Source organism: Zea mays, chromosome 2, assembly GCF_902167145.1.
Source record: "Zea mays cultivar B73 chromosome 2, Zm-B73-REFERENCE-NAM-5.0, whole genome shotgun sequence".
Taxonomy (NCBI): domain Eukaryota; kingdom Viridiplantae; phylum Streptophyta; class Magnoliopsida; order Poales; family Poaceae; genus Zea; species Zea mays.
The window spans coordinates 225,827,895-225,841,251 of NC_050097.1; positions in this window are offsets into that span (position 1 = coordinate 225,827,895).

Genomic DNA, 13,357 nt, shown 5'->3' on the forward strand with positions numbered 1-13,357 from the left:
GGGACATTTGCCGAGTACGTTGATGTGTACTCACCCTTGCTTAAACACAAAACACCAGGTTGTCCCCATTGCAATCCCTGCTCAGGAGAAGGTGAAGGCCATGCGGAGGACTTTCAGGAGTTTCAGGACTTCGGTGAGTTCTATAGTAGATTAGCGGCAAACCCCCAGTCAGCTGCCTGTGAAGGCCTTATCTTTACTGTGTTTCACCTTAGCACTTTGATTATTGTTTAAGTTAATGACTATGTGGATGTCTTGGACATTGTGATGTAATAAAGTAATACTTCTTTATGTTATTATTCGAGCACCGTGCGATGATGTTTAGTTATGTAATCATTGTGTACGTGAATTTTTTATCCTAGCACGAACATAGTTCACATTCGGTTTGCCTTCCAAAACCGCGTGTGACACAGCGTCCACCCTAGAGTCAACCAGACTCTCAGCCTCCATGGCCAGTCATGCCTAAGACAAAATGACAAAATCGATAGAGCATAACAAGGCCAACCAACCTGTTGGGGGCCTCCTTTTCTGCCGAATGTCCTCAGAATAAACAAGCTACTTTGATCCATCTAACAAACATGCCGCATGACCAAATGCCAAAGCTAGAACAGTGAAGCAAGAAGCGCGAGGGACATGACAAAGCTTCAGCAAGTATCATAGCTTCGGCTTAAGTTAGTTCCGAAGGTCTCGCAACAAACTAGACCAAGAACAAAAATATTACTTTATGTTTAGTGTTTGTATTAGAACAAATGTATAGATATCAAGGGCACAATTGTAATTTCACCTAGGCTACGTCCCATGCCTATAAATAGATGAACAACACCCCCATACTATTCACGCGATCTTTGAAGAGAGTGATTAGAGAGAGCCCTAAGTGCAATATCAATTATTCACTTACCGGAGGTCACTCTCGTATTCCCCTTCTTGCGGAGCTGAAGGTACAAATGTAATCATTTGTTCCTGTGTTTCTCAAAGTATGATCTTATTAACGTACATAAATGAAGAAAAAGAGGGGTTAATCCTTCATCATTTGCTTATCATTTTAACATGAATGCTTTCATCTTATTATAAACCTTCACTTATACACAACCTTTGAAGAAGGATTGATTGAAAGTGAAGTTTTACACTCACTATCACCTTCGTCCAGGAACTATTATCTTTGAAAGAAGATAATGCTTCGGAGGACGAAGGTCCTTAATGTTTAGTACTGTGTTGCCTTGTTTTTAACTCACAACAATTGAAAACAAGTGACCAACATTGGCGCCCACCTCCGGTGAACTCACTTCCATAACAATGACCACGATCAACCATCAAGCTTCATCATCGGCAACGACGAAGCTCGTACTCCCAATCACAGGTGGTTCAAGCTTCGAGCCAGCCAACAAGAAGCAAAAGAAGGAAGCCCACCGAAGGGTGCAACATGTTGGAGTGCAGGGGCCCTATGTCAAATCCAAATGGTCCAATCACTTTCTCTCAAGAGGACCTTCAGCTTAAAGACTATCGACACAATGATGCCATGGTCATATCTTGTGTCATAAAAGGATTCTTGGTCCACAATGTTCTAGTGGATATAGGTAGTGCAACAAATGTCATATTTGCCAAAGCTTTCAGACAAATGCAAGAGCAAGAAGATAAGATACATGATGCAACACATCCTCTATGTGACTTCGGAGGGAAACAGATAACAACACTCGGCAAGATAACAATGCCAATCACCTTCGATTAGATACACCACACTAGAACTGAGCAAGTTGTATTTGACATAGTGGACATGGAATATCCTTACAATTCAATCATTGGAAGGGGAACACTGAATGCCTTCGAAGCTATGTTATGTAACACCCCAGGTGTTACTTAGGGTTTTCCTCAGTATCTACACCTGTACCTATGATCACATGTGGTTTAAAGGACCCCAAAACTTGAGAAACCAAGCCCTAACCAAGTTTCACCACCCTAAGAGGTCAAACGTTAACCATATCAAGCTTAGGGAAATAGGTGGAGTGCTAAAACCCTAGAATTCCCCTCTTAGGTACATTAGAGCACCAAAGAGAAACTCAGTAAAAAGACCAAGTAAATCACTTTGTCATGACTTTGGCTAATTATGAAAGTTATAGTACAATTAATAACCTATAAAAGATAGTAAGAAAGTTGGCCCAAAAAGATTTTACAAAATCCCCAAATAAACCACACAAGTTGGGAACTCAAAGAAAAATCAGAATTTCATATTTCTGAAATTCAGCCCCCTCACAAAGATCAAAGGCGTTCACCATATTCTAAAACTCAAACCCACTTGGCCCAATTAACAAAGTTGTGACTAATTACCCAACCTAACCCCTGTTAGAAGACAACATCAAAACTCGAAGCCAGACGTGACAAAACCCTGACCTTGCCTCGGGAAACAACCTGCTGGACAGATCACACTTGAGTGGGCAAGATATACTCATCTAGTGAACAAAATCCGTCGACCCCCACACCTTATCTCTAGCTTAGAGCATAAGCAACAATCGTATACAAAGATTTAGCTGAGATAGGGCTGGGACAAGCGACAAAATGATGAAGAAAAGGGCTAGGCGAACACTTGCCAAGTGTTCGACGCCGGTTGACAGAAGCCGAGCGGGCTCTGTCCGCCTGCCCGTGCGCAAACCAGCGCGCCTACCCTACCCTCGCCACGACCAGGGAAAACCACAGCATCACGAGTGCTCGTGCCTATAAGTACCAGTGCGCCCTCAGCCTCTCCCTGCTTGCCCATTGCAAGCCTTCCTTGCCGGAGTTTGCGACCGTCGGAGTACGCCACCACCTGCCCTGCCAGCCGAAGGGCCAACCACCGTGGCCCAGCCAATACCATCTTCCAACCCTCACGCCATCACCACCAGGAGTTTCCCTAGCCCCAGTGAACCTCCTCGGCCAGTCCATTTCGTCTGCACGCCTCGCCAAGGTAGCGCCACCGCTCGCCGGACCACACCCGAGCGTCGGTGCGCGTGGACCCGCTTCCACAACCAACCTTTGGGGAATCGTATTCCCACTACCTGATGTGCTTGTCCGCCAAAGGAATCGAGCCCTACCGTCGCCGACTAGCAGAGCACCTCTGCCGTCGAACTCCGACCGTCGGGGAAGGTAGACCGGTGACTCCGACCACCACTGGTCGTCATCCGACCATCGACGTGTTCGCCAGGACCTCCCCGATCTCTGCGACCACTTCACCGAAGCTAGATCGTCAGTGGTAAGCCCCGCCACCCTTTTTTCCGCCACTGTCACTATTCCGGTGAGGTTTGGAGCGCGGGATGAATAGTTCATAAGCCTAGGGGTTTTCACGATGTCAGCGACTCGGGTGAATAGCGCCCTGAGGACTAACTTGCGAAAGAGGAAGGGAAGAAAGTCCAGGGACCCAAGTGCAAAGCAGCGTTTCTTTTCCCGTTAATTGAAAATATTTTTTTAAATCTGCACCAAAGCTTCAAAAATTCATAACTTGATGAAAACTTACCCAAAATTCATGAAACCAATTTTGTTAAACTTTGTGTACTAAGGGCTTACAACCGAAAATATGAAATCACCTTTGTACAGTAGCATGTTTTAAAGTTTTGATTTAAATAAGAAAACCACTTAAACCTTGAAAATAAGGAAAATGGTAGAAAAACTTTTAGACTGAGGTTGAGAAAATTTATGGAGATACTTGACGAGTAGTTACAAAGTTTAAAAATGTTAAGCGCCTAAGTAGCCAAGATTAAGCAAATTTTATCCCCTAGGACTTGTTTTACTCAAACTTTGGAAAAATAGGAAAGAGCACTAAAAATAGAAACCAAGAGCGATATTATTTTTTCATGCATGCCTAAGTTATAAAGTTCAAGGGAAAAATATATGGAACCCTAGTCCAGTACTCTTCTGGAATTTGTAATTTAATTTAGGTATTGAGTATTTAAGTGAGATAAAGATTAAAAATAATGGGATAAATGAAATAATGTTAAGAAAAATTTAGCAGACCCTTGAACATTATTGTACCACTACAAAAATAGCAATCACCCAGAATATCAAAGTAAGTGGGTTAAATAAATAAAACTAGGATTTTGCCAATACTTCTAGAAAATAAAAAAAAGAGAATAAAAGTAAAAAACAATAAGCAATCTTATTTTTCCCTAAGTACTTGAGATATGCGCTATAAGGGAAAATATGAAAATGAGGTAGTTACACAGTGGAATATACCCCACCCCCTGCCTCGTGAGAATGTTTATAGATTCTAAGAAATCATACAACCATCCCTTATAAGTAAAAATAATCAACTTTAGGAATGATTGCTCTTACGCAAAGAAGAAACTAGAAAAATTAGGAAATATGTTGTTTGACATTTTTTAAATAGAGTGTTAGTAGAAAGCACCCACTAAGCCCCAAACTTTAGAAAATCACCATTAAATAACCATTAGGTATCCTTGGTTGCAAATTGGCATATAAGCATAATATTACCCATAAACATCAACAAAAATAAGTTATAGGGCAGAAGCCACTTCTACACAATGGTTGTAGTTTAAAGTACCCTCTCTGCCCTAGATCTTGTCATTTTTTACAGAGATAACCACTTCCATTGCACCCCAAATTTTGGGAGAAGCTTAAGTAAGCCAACAAGAAGCCACTGTAATTTTTATAGGATTTTTGGAAATTTCTAGAACAGAAGCGCAGTTCAACCTACCTGTTGGGGACTTGTTCTCAAATGCTATGAGTTAAGAACAAGACAACACAACATGTTAAAGGTTAATGCCCTTCGTCCTTCAAAGCATTTTTTCCTTAGGATATAATGATCTTCAGACGAAGGTTATGAAGGACGAACCTTCATCATCACAGTGTATATTAATGAAAGAATAAGCATATGAAGTACAAAAGATAACATGAATAATCATATAACATTATTAATATATATATTCTTTTCATTATCATGGATAAACAGAAACAATACATTTGTACCTTCGGCTTGACAGAAGGTAAAAGTCCAAGCGTGACGCACGGGTGAATACAAGTCAGCGTCAACCGTACGAGGGTACTGTTCACCTATTTATAGGCATGGGACGCAGCTCGGTCAGAATTACATTTATGCCCCTGATGACTAGCTACAATCATGACACAAATCATCATGGGTTGAACGGTCTTTTCCTCTTTAAGTCGGTGCAACCCTTCGTCTCGAGGCATGTCGCTATGCCGAAGCTCCCTGGATCGTAGCTTCGGCGTGTACCTTCGTGTTGTGTTTGATTATACACTGATCTTTTGAAGGTGCTTCTTCTTAAAGGACCTTCAGCGACGAAGCAGGCCCCCAACAGTAGCCCCTTCGCGTTGCTAGATCGTTTTTCGTAACGAGCTTGATCCGTGAAAAATCTTCAAGGCTTCGGAATGCCGAAGGTCCGAAAAACACCTTCGCTGAGCTCGTTGCAGAGAAACAATTAAAGTACTCCAGGCTCGAGGTGGCCCACCACACAGCAGGTAGTGGTCCACCATTCAGCGGGTGCGGGTGACTGTTCGGTGGGTGAGGGCGACTTAGCGATTCACCATCCCACCTGCAGCACTATATAAACAGACGGGTAGGTGTGAAGTTACCACAACATTCATTGCCATTGTACTGTTGTGCTGTTGAAAAATTTGACCATAGCCAAAGCTTTTTCACCACATTCTCGAGCGAACCGTCACTTTGAATTAGTTTCGTCAAAAGAGAGAGCTTCGTCAAAAATTGCAAAAATCATCAACTTCGTAAAAACTGCAAGAGATTCATAATCAAATGGCCAGAGTGCGCTCTACCATGAGGGTGACTCGTGACGGAGAGGAGGCTGAAGCCACCGACACTGCCCCGATCTCTGAAGTCATGAGACAATTGGGCTTAGTTGTGACAGAGGGAGCCATTGAAGAAGGTGCACCTGCTGCCGAAGCTGAACAAGATGTTGAAGAAGAAATCAGTGATGAAGAAGAAGAGGATTATAGCATTCTGATCCCGTCAAAACCTAGCCACTTGGATTTTGAAAAATCTACTGTGTCTGAAGCTGATATGCCCATGATGATAAAACTAGGCTACTTCGGAGAAGCTGAGAAGAAGCTTATTCGCTTTGCCAGGGAAGAAACCACTCCAACACCGAAGGATGATGAAGTAGTAGTTTTTAAAAGTTTTTTTAGAGCAGGATTATGGTTCCCGCTGAACGAGATGATTGGAGAAGTTTTGGATAATTATGAAATCTATCTTCATCAGCTGACCCCTAACGCTATTGTTAGGCTCAGCATCTTTATCTGGGCCCTTCGAAGCCAAGGAATGGACCCAAATGCTGAAGCTTTTTGCCGAGTGCATGAGCTACATTACCAAACAAAGGCCAGAGAAGACGGGCTACATGAAAATTTTGGCTGTTATAACTTCGCGTATCGCAAGGATACGAAGGCTCCAGTCCTCAGCTATCGGACCAAATGGCCAACTGGCTGGAAAAGTGAGTGGTTTTATATCAAGGACGATGAGAAGAGGAGAGAGAAGCTGAAGATACTGGTCATGAGCCCACTAAGTTTAAGTTTCGGGATGACTAGACCCTTGTGCAACATGAAGCCAGGGTTACCATGTCAGCTGGCTGTAGCAGAATTTAGAGTGGTGGCTGAACATGTCAGCACCAGGGATCTAGTGCAAGAATACTTCGCGAACAGGGTATCTCCCACATTGAGTGAATGGAGTATGCCGAAGCTGAAAGGAACAAAGAAGAAGGGTGAACTTGTTCGATTGCCCTATCGCTTCAAGTTTGAAAAACAATTCAAAAAGCCTTGCCAAGAGTGGCTAGAGATGATTGAGGCTATGTGCAACGAAATTTTGGGCAATTATACCAAAAAGGAAGATCAACTGATGACTGCAGCCTTCGGCACTCGACCAAAAAGAAGGTTGAATCGAGTAATGGACGCTTTAAACTTTGAATACCCTGACTATGAACGACTAAACAAGGTTGTCGAAGGGTTAAAGAGAAAAGGGTTGTCAGTGTTATGAGCAGACAGGCTGCTAGGATGATAAAAGAGGACGAAAAAGCCTTGAAAAAGAGGAAATCCAGTCCTGAGCCGAAGGTGACGACCTCGAAGAAAAGAAAAACTGCAACTCCAGAGCCGAAGATGGCTAAGATAGAAGAGGAAGCTCCTTCGACGCCTTCTGCTGCCGAAGTAGAAGAAATTTTAAAGGTAATGGCCGAATCCTTACCTATCAAGCTGCTAAGTCCTCTGGGGTCGCATCTGACGAAACTTTTACAGAAGAAGGAAGAGCCTTCGGTAGCGAAAAAGGTGGTTGGGCCAAAAAAAGTGAAGAATTGTTACTGTCATGCAAGCTATTGAGGAAACACTACCACCGGCCTCAGCATCAAAAATGACACCAGCTACCGAAGCTGGGACTACCGAAGCTACGAATCTGGAGAGTACATTATCTGCTATTGATAAAGTTCTCTTGGATTTGGCCGTGGAGGAGACTGCCGTGGCTGCAGAGGGAGTCCTGGCTGCAGAGGAGACTGTTGTGGTTACAGAAGAAGCCCTGACCACAGTGCCTGGGAAAGAGAAAGAAATTGCCGAAGATACTTCGGAAGGAAAAAGCTTTAACTTTCAAAATCTAATTGGTCAAGAGTTATCCAAGGCCGAGAAGGAGGAGTTGCAGGAGTATGCTATATCCTGTGGATACCAATCAGGAGCCAGGCTTTTTGGTGGCGTTGATGAAGAATCCTTGGGGTGTATCCGAGACCACACTGGGGCAAAGATTATCAGCACTCTGTCGAAGAGTGTTGGTTTTCCTAAGCTTGAGGCTGACATCAGCAGCTACCGACGACAGCATATCGTAGGCAGCCTATTCTATTCCAATTTTAAGGTACGATTTTTCTTCAACTTTTTACTGTTTTTGTGATGAAGCAAAGATTTCTGACGAAGGTTATTTTACACAGAGTATGCTACTAAGCAAAGCCTTGAGAATGCAACAAGACCTCGAAAATAAGAAGAATGAGGTTATAATCGAGGGTCTAGAAAAGAAGATCAAAGATCATGAAGCTTCTCTAGAAAAGAAAGATTTCCTTCTTCAGACAATGGAGGGCTCATTGGCTGAAGCCCAAACCAAAATTGCCAGATTACACGATGAACTCCTCCAAAAATCAGAAAACTTCGACCAAGAAAAGAAAAGTTTCGATGCAAGGCTTGGAGCCGAAGTCGAGAAAAACTCAAAATTGCAAGAATCCCTAAAAGAGCTTCGTAATGCTTGCTTGAACTTCGGCAACCGGTGCGTGCAGCGGCTGAAACAGGTCTTCAACTTAGTGGGAGCTAGCTCTGAAAAATTTGAACCTTCGGTTGAAGACCTGCCAAGCGCCTTCGAACATATTGAGAGCGAAGTTGAGGCGCTTGACGAAGTTATAGCTGGGCACGACGACTTCTGTGCCCTGCTGGCTTCTCCCGGCACAGCTGTAGCTTTTATGAAGGCTAGTTGCATGCACGGAAAGATTGTCAACAGGCCAAACTTCAGCTTATCACCAGCGGACTTGACTGATATCCCTAGCCTAGCCTGAAGCATTGGAAATAGATTTATAACACACATTTGGACGAAGGGTGGGCGAGACTTAGCTGGTGATGAAGCTCGAAGTCATCTTAAGCCAGTATTAAGCTTGTACCTATTTCTCACCTTCCCCTGAGATTACTTTTTTACCTTATACCGCTTTGTTGTGTACAGGATGACGATGCCGAAGGTCAATAAACCGAAGCTTGACGGAGACTGATGAAGCTGCTGCACAAATCTTTAGAGAAATTCGAATTATCCTTGTAAAAGATTCTGTAATTTAGGAATGAAACATTACTCTGTAAATTTGTCTATACCTTGTAATATACTTTTACCTTTTCATCCGTGTGTGAATTGCACACATGTGGACGAAACTTATATCTTTTGAGCCGAAGGCGAAAAACACCTTCCCTTCTTTTCGTACACAACGAAGCATATCTTTGCTTCTTTATGCTCATCGAAGCCTTGTCATCAAAGACGAAGCATCTGTTTATACTTTATGTTATGATGATGATCCTACGAATGTCTACATGAATGTGTATGAATGCAATGAATGATGTGATGTAATGTGCAAATGAATGTCCGAACACACGGACACGAAGCCACACCCAGGCTCTGCATCCCCTTAGGAACGTCTTTTGAATCTTAAGCTCTGCATCCCCTTAGGAACGTCTTTTGAGCTTCTTCACATTCTATTTCGGTGGTATAAGTTCTGCATCCCCTTAGGAACGTCTTTTGAACTTCTTCGCCCTCTATTTCGGCGGTATAAGTTCTGCATCCCCTTAGTAACGACTTTTGAACTTCTTCACCTTATATTTCGGCGGTATTTGGCTCTGCATTCCCTTGGGAACGACTTTTGAGCAGAAAACTTATGCTGCACTCCCTTAGGAACGACTTTTTGTAGCTTCGTCATGCTCTGCATCCCCTTGGGACGACTTTTGAGCTTCTCCCTGCTTTTCCTCTTTTTTTCTCTCTGCACTCGATGGTGCATGCTCAGGTTTTACACTTTACATCCTTTTTGGGGAATTTGGCTCTCATGGAGCTAAATAAGAAAGGAAAAATTACAAGCTATGGCCCCATTAAAAACCTTTCTCCCCCTTTGGAAAGGAAAAGGGTGCCATAGAAAAAATGAAAAAAGATTACATCAAATTATACATAATATCGCCGAAGTTCATCCGCATTCCAAGATCTAGGTATGTCGTTACCGTCCATATCCTTCAATCTGTAAGAACCGGGCCTCGACGAAGATACCACCAGAAAAGGTCCTTCCCACTTTAGCTGCAATTTGCCTACTGTGTCCGGGTTGGCCACTTTCCGAAGCACCAAATGCCCTGACATAATATTTTTCAACCGAACTTTTCCGTCACACCATTTTATTGTTTCGACTTGATATTTGTTGATGTTCTCTATAGCCTAAAGTCTGGTCCCCTCTATAGTATCTTTTGCTACATGATAATCAACTTCGTCTTCTACCGAAGCTACTGTTCTTATTGATCCTGCTTTAGCTTCTTCTGGAGTTATAGCTTCGTCACCAAATAATAGTTTGAAAGGTGTAAAACATGTTGATCTTGACATGGTTGTATTGTGGCTCCACACCACTTTGATCAACTCATCTGGCCACTTTCCTCTGGGCTGATTGAAGATTAGCTTCATTATTCCTGTCATTATAATGTCATTTGCTCTTTCTACCAGTCCATTCGATTCTGGGTGCCTTACTGATGCAAAATGAATCGTCGTGCTAGTTTGGTCACAGAAATTTTTGAACGTTTCAACATCCAACTGTGTTAAATTGTCCACAGTTATAGCCTTCGGCACGCCGAAGCGACAAACAATATTTTGCCAAAAGAATTTTTGGACTATAACCGAAGTTATTGTAGCCAAAGGCTTTGCTTCAATCCACTTAGAAAAATATTCTACTGCCACCACAACATATTTCAAGTTACCTTGCACTGGTGGAAGTGGGCCTAACAGATCCAGGCCCCATCTTTGCAACGGCCAAGTAGGTTGTATCAGCTGTGTGAGAGACGAAGGTTGCTTCTGATCTCTTGCACATTTTTGACAATTATCGCACTTTTGAACTAACTCTGCTACATCCGAAGCTGCCTTTGGCCAATAAAATCCTTGTCTAAACACTTTTCCCAACAAGGGCCTGGACCCAATGTGAGATCCACACAGACCTACATGTATCTCCTTCATTAATTCTATACCTTCGGTTCTGGATAGACACTTGAGGAGTGGAGAACAAACTCCATGCTTATATAATTCTCCTTCTATCATCAGATACGGTCTTGTCCTTGCCTCCATTCTCTTATTATAAGCTTCGTCATCTGAAATACAATTACCTTGGAGAAAGGATATAATTTCAGTTCTCCAATCTTCACTATGTACTGGAGAAATTGTAAGCACTGCTCTCTCCATAAGTTCAACCGAAGATGCTTTTATTGTTTCGAAGAATACTTCGGAAGGTAGAGGGAGCCCCTGTGCCGTTGATTTCGCTAACAGATCTACATGTTCATTTTCTCCTCTTGGAATATTCTTGACAGAAAAACCCTCGAAAGAAGCCTCCAACCTTCGAACTGTATCCAGATATTTTTCGAGCTTCGGATCTCTCGCCTTACTACTTTTGTCTATATGACCAGAAATGACTTGAGAGTCAGTTTTAAGGATAGTCCTTCTTATACCCATTGCCTTTAACTTCCGAAGGCCCAACAGAAGTGCTTCGTATTCAGCAATATTATTTGTACAACTGAAGTCAAGTTTTGCTGCATAACATATTTTGATTTTGGAAGGCGCAACTAGGACCGCAGCTGCTCCTGCGCCGAAGGTTCCCCAAGAACCATCGCAGAATATTGTCCAAGCTTCGGTGTCTTTATTGGTTTCCTCTTCCTGAGCCACTGGCGTCCAGTCAGCAATGAAGTCTGCTAACGCCTGGGACTGAATTGAGGATCTATGTACATAATCAATACTGAACTCGTTAAGCTCCGCAACCCATTTTTCCAATCCTTCCAGTAGCTTCTCTGTTCCTCATTATGTCCTTCAAGGGCTGTGACGAAGGAACAATTATGTGATATGCTTGAAAATGATGCCGAAGCTTCCTAGTGGCCATTAACACAGCATACAACACCTTCTCCAATTCTGTATAATTTTTCTTTGATAAACTTAAAACTTCAGAGACGAAGTACACTGGAGCCTGCCTTTTGATTTGGCCATCTAGCTTCTCCTGTACCAGAGCCGCACTAACTGCAGAATGTGAAGCTGCCACATATAAGAGTAATGGAGCCCCTGGCGAAGGTGGAGTGAGTGTTGTTAGATCGATCAAGTATTGCTTCAGCTCTTCAAAGGCTTTTTGTTGGGTCGTACCCCATTGAAAAACTTCGGCTGATTTCAGTATTTCAAAGAATGGCAGATTTCTTTCTGCTGATCTGGATATGAATCTGTTTAATGATGCTAATCTTCCTGCCAGCTGTTGGGCCCCCTTCTTTGTGCTTGGCGGCTCCATCCGAAGGATAGCTTCAATCTTGCTCAGGTTGGCTTCGATTCCCTTTGTTGATACCAAACAGCCAAGGAACTTGCCCTTCTTCACCCCAAAAACACACTTTTCTGGATTTAACTTCAAGCCAGCTTGCCTGAAATTAGCAAATGTCTCTTGCAAATCAGCAATGTGATTTTCTTGCTTCGTGCTTTTCACTATAATATCATCAACATAGGTCAGTACATTCCTACCTATTTGAGAATGAAGGACCTTGGTTGTCATTCTGCTGAAACTTCCTCCAGCATTCTTGAGCCCCTAAGGCATTCGAAGGTAGCAATATGTGCCGCTAGGAGTTATGAAGCTAGTCTTCGGCTCATCTTCCTTCTTCATCCAAATTTGATGATAGCCTGAGTAACAGTCCAATAGACTCATGAGCTCTGAAGAAGCTGCTGCATCTACAAGAGAGTCTATTCTTGGTAATGGGAACTCGTCCTTTGGACAGGCCTTATTAAGATATGTGAAATCAATACACATTCTCCATTTACCATTGGCCTTCTTTACCATAACAGTGTTGCCTAGCCATTCTGGATATTTCACCTCTCTGATGACACCAGCACTAACAAGTCTTTTTACTTCGTTCCGAGCACCTTCAACTTTGTCTTTAGACATCTTCCGAAGCCTTTGTTTTCTTGGCCTGAAGGATGGATCCACATTGAGTGAATGTTCGATAACATCTCTGTTGACACTATAGAGATCATTGGCTGACCAAGCAAAGACATCTTTGTTGTTGAATAAAAATCTTATCAAAGTATTCTCTTGCTCGTCAGATAGCTAAGATCCCAGCAACACCCTTTGTTCTGCTATGTCTTCGCATAGTAGCATAGGCTTCGGCTGATCTGCCGAAGTAGCATTCTCTCTTTTGTGCTTAAACTATTGACAAGCTTCGGCTTCGTCTATGTTATGGATTGCTTTTGAATCTGTCCAATTTCCTTCAGCCTTTCTGGCAGCTTCTTGACTTCCATAGATAGTGATGGGCCCTTGCTCCGAAGGTATCTTCATGCATAAGTATGCTAGATGGAGTATTGCTTCGAAAGAATTGAGTGTCCCTCGACTAATGATTGCATTGTATGGGTACTCCATGTTAACAATGTCAAAAACAACTTGCTCAGTTCTTGTATTGTGGACATAGCCGAAGGTAACTGGCATTGTGATTTTGCCAAGTGCCACAATCTGCCTTCCTCCGAAGCCACAAAGAGGGTGTGTAGCATCATGAATCTTGTCTTCTGGCTCTTGCATCTGTCTGAAGGCCTTAGCAAATATGATATTTGCCGCACTGCCTATGTCAACCAGAACATTATGGACTAGAAACCCCTTGATGA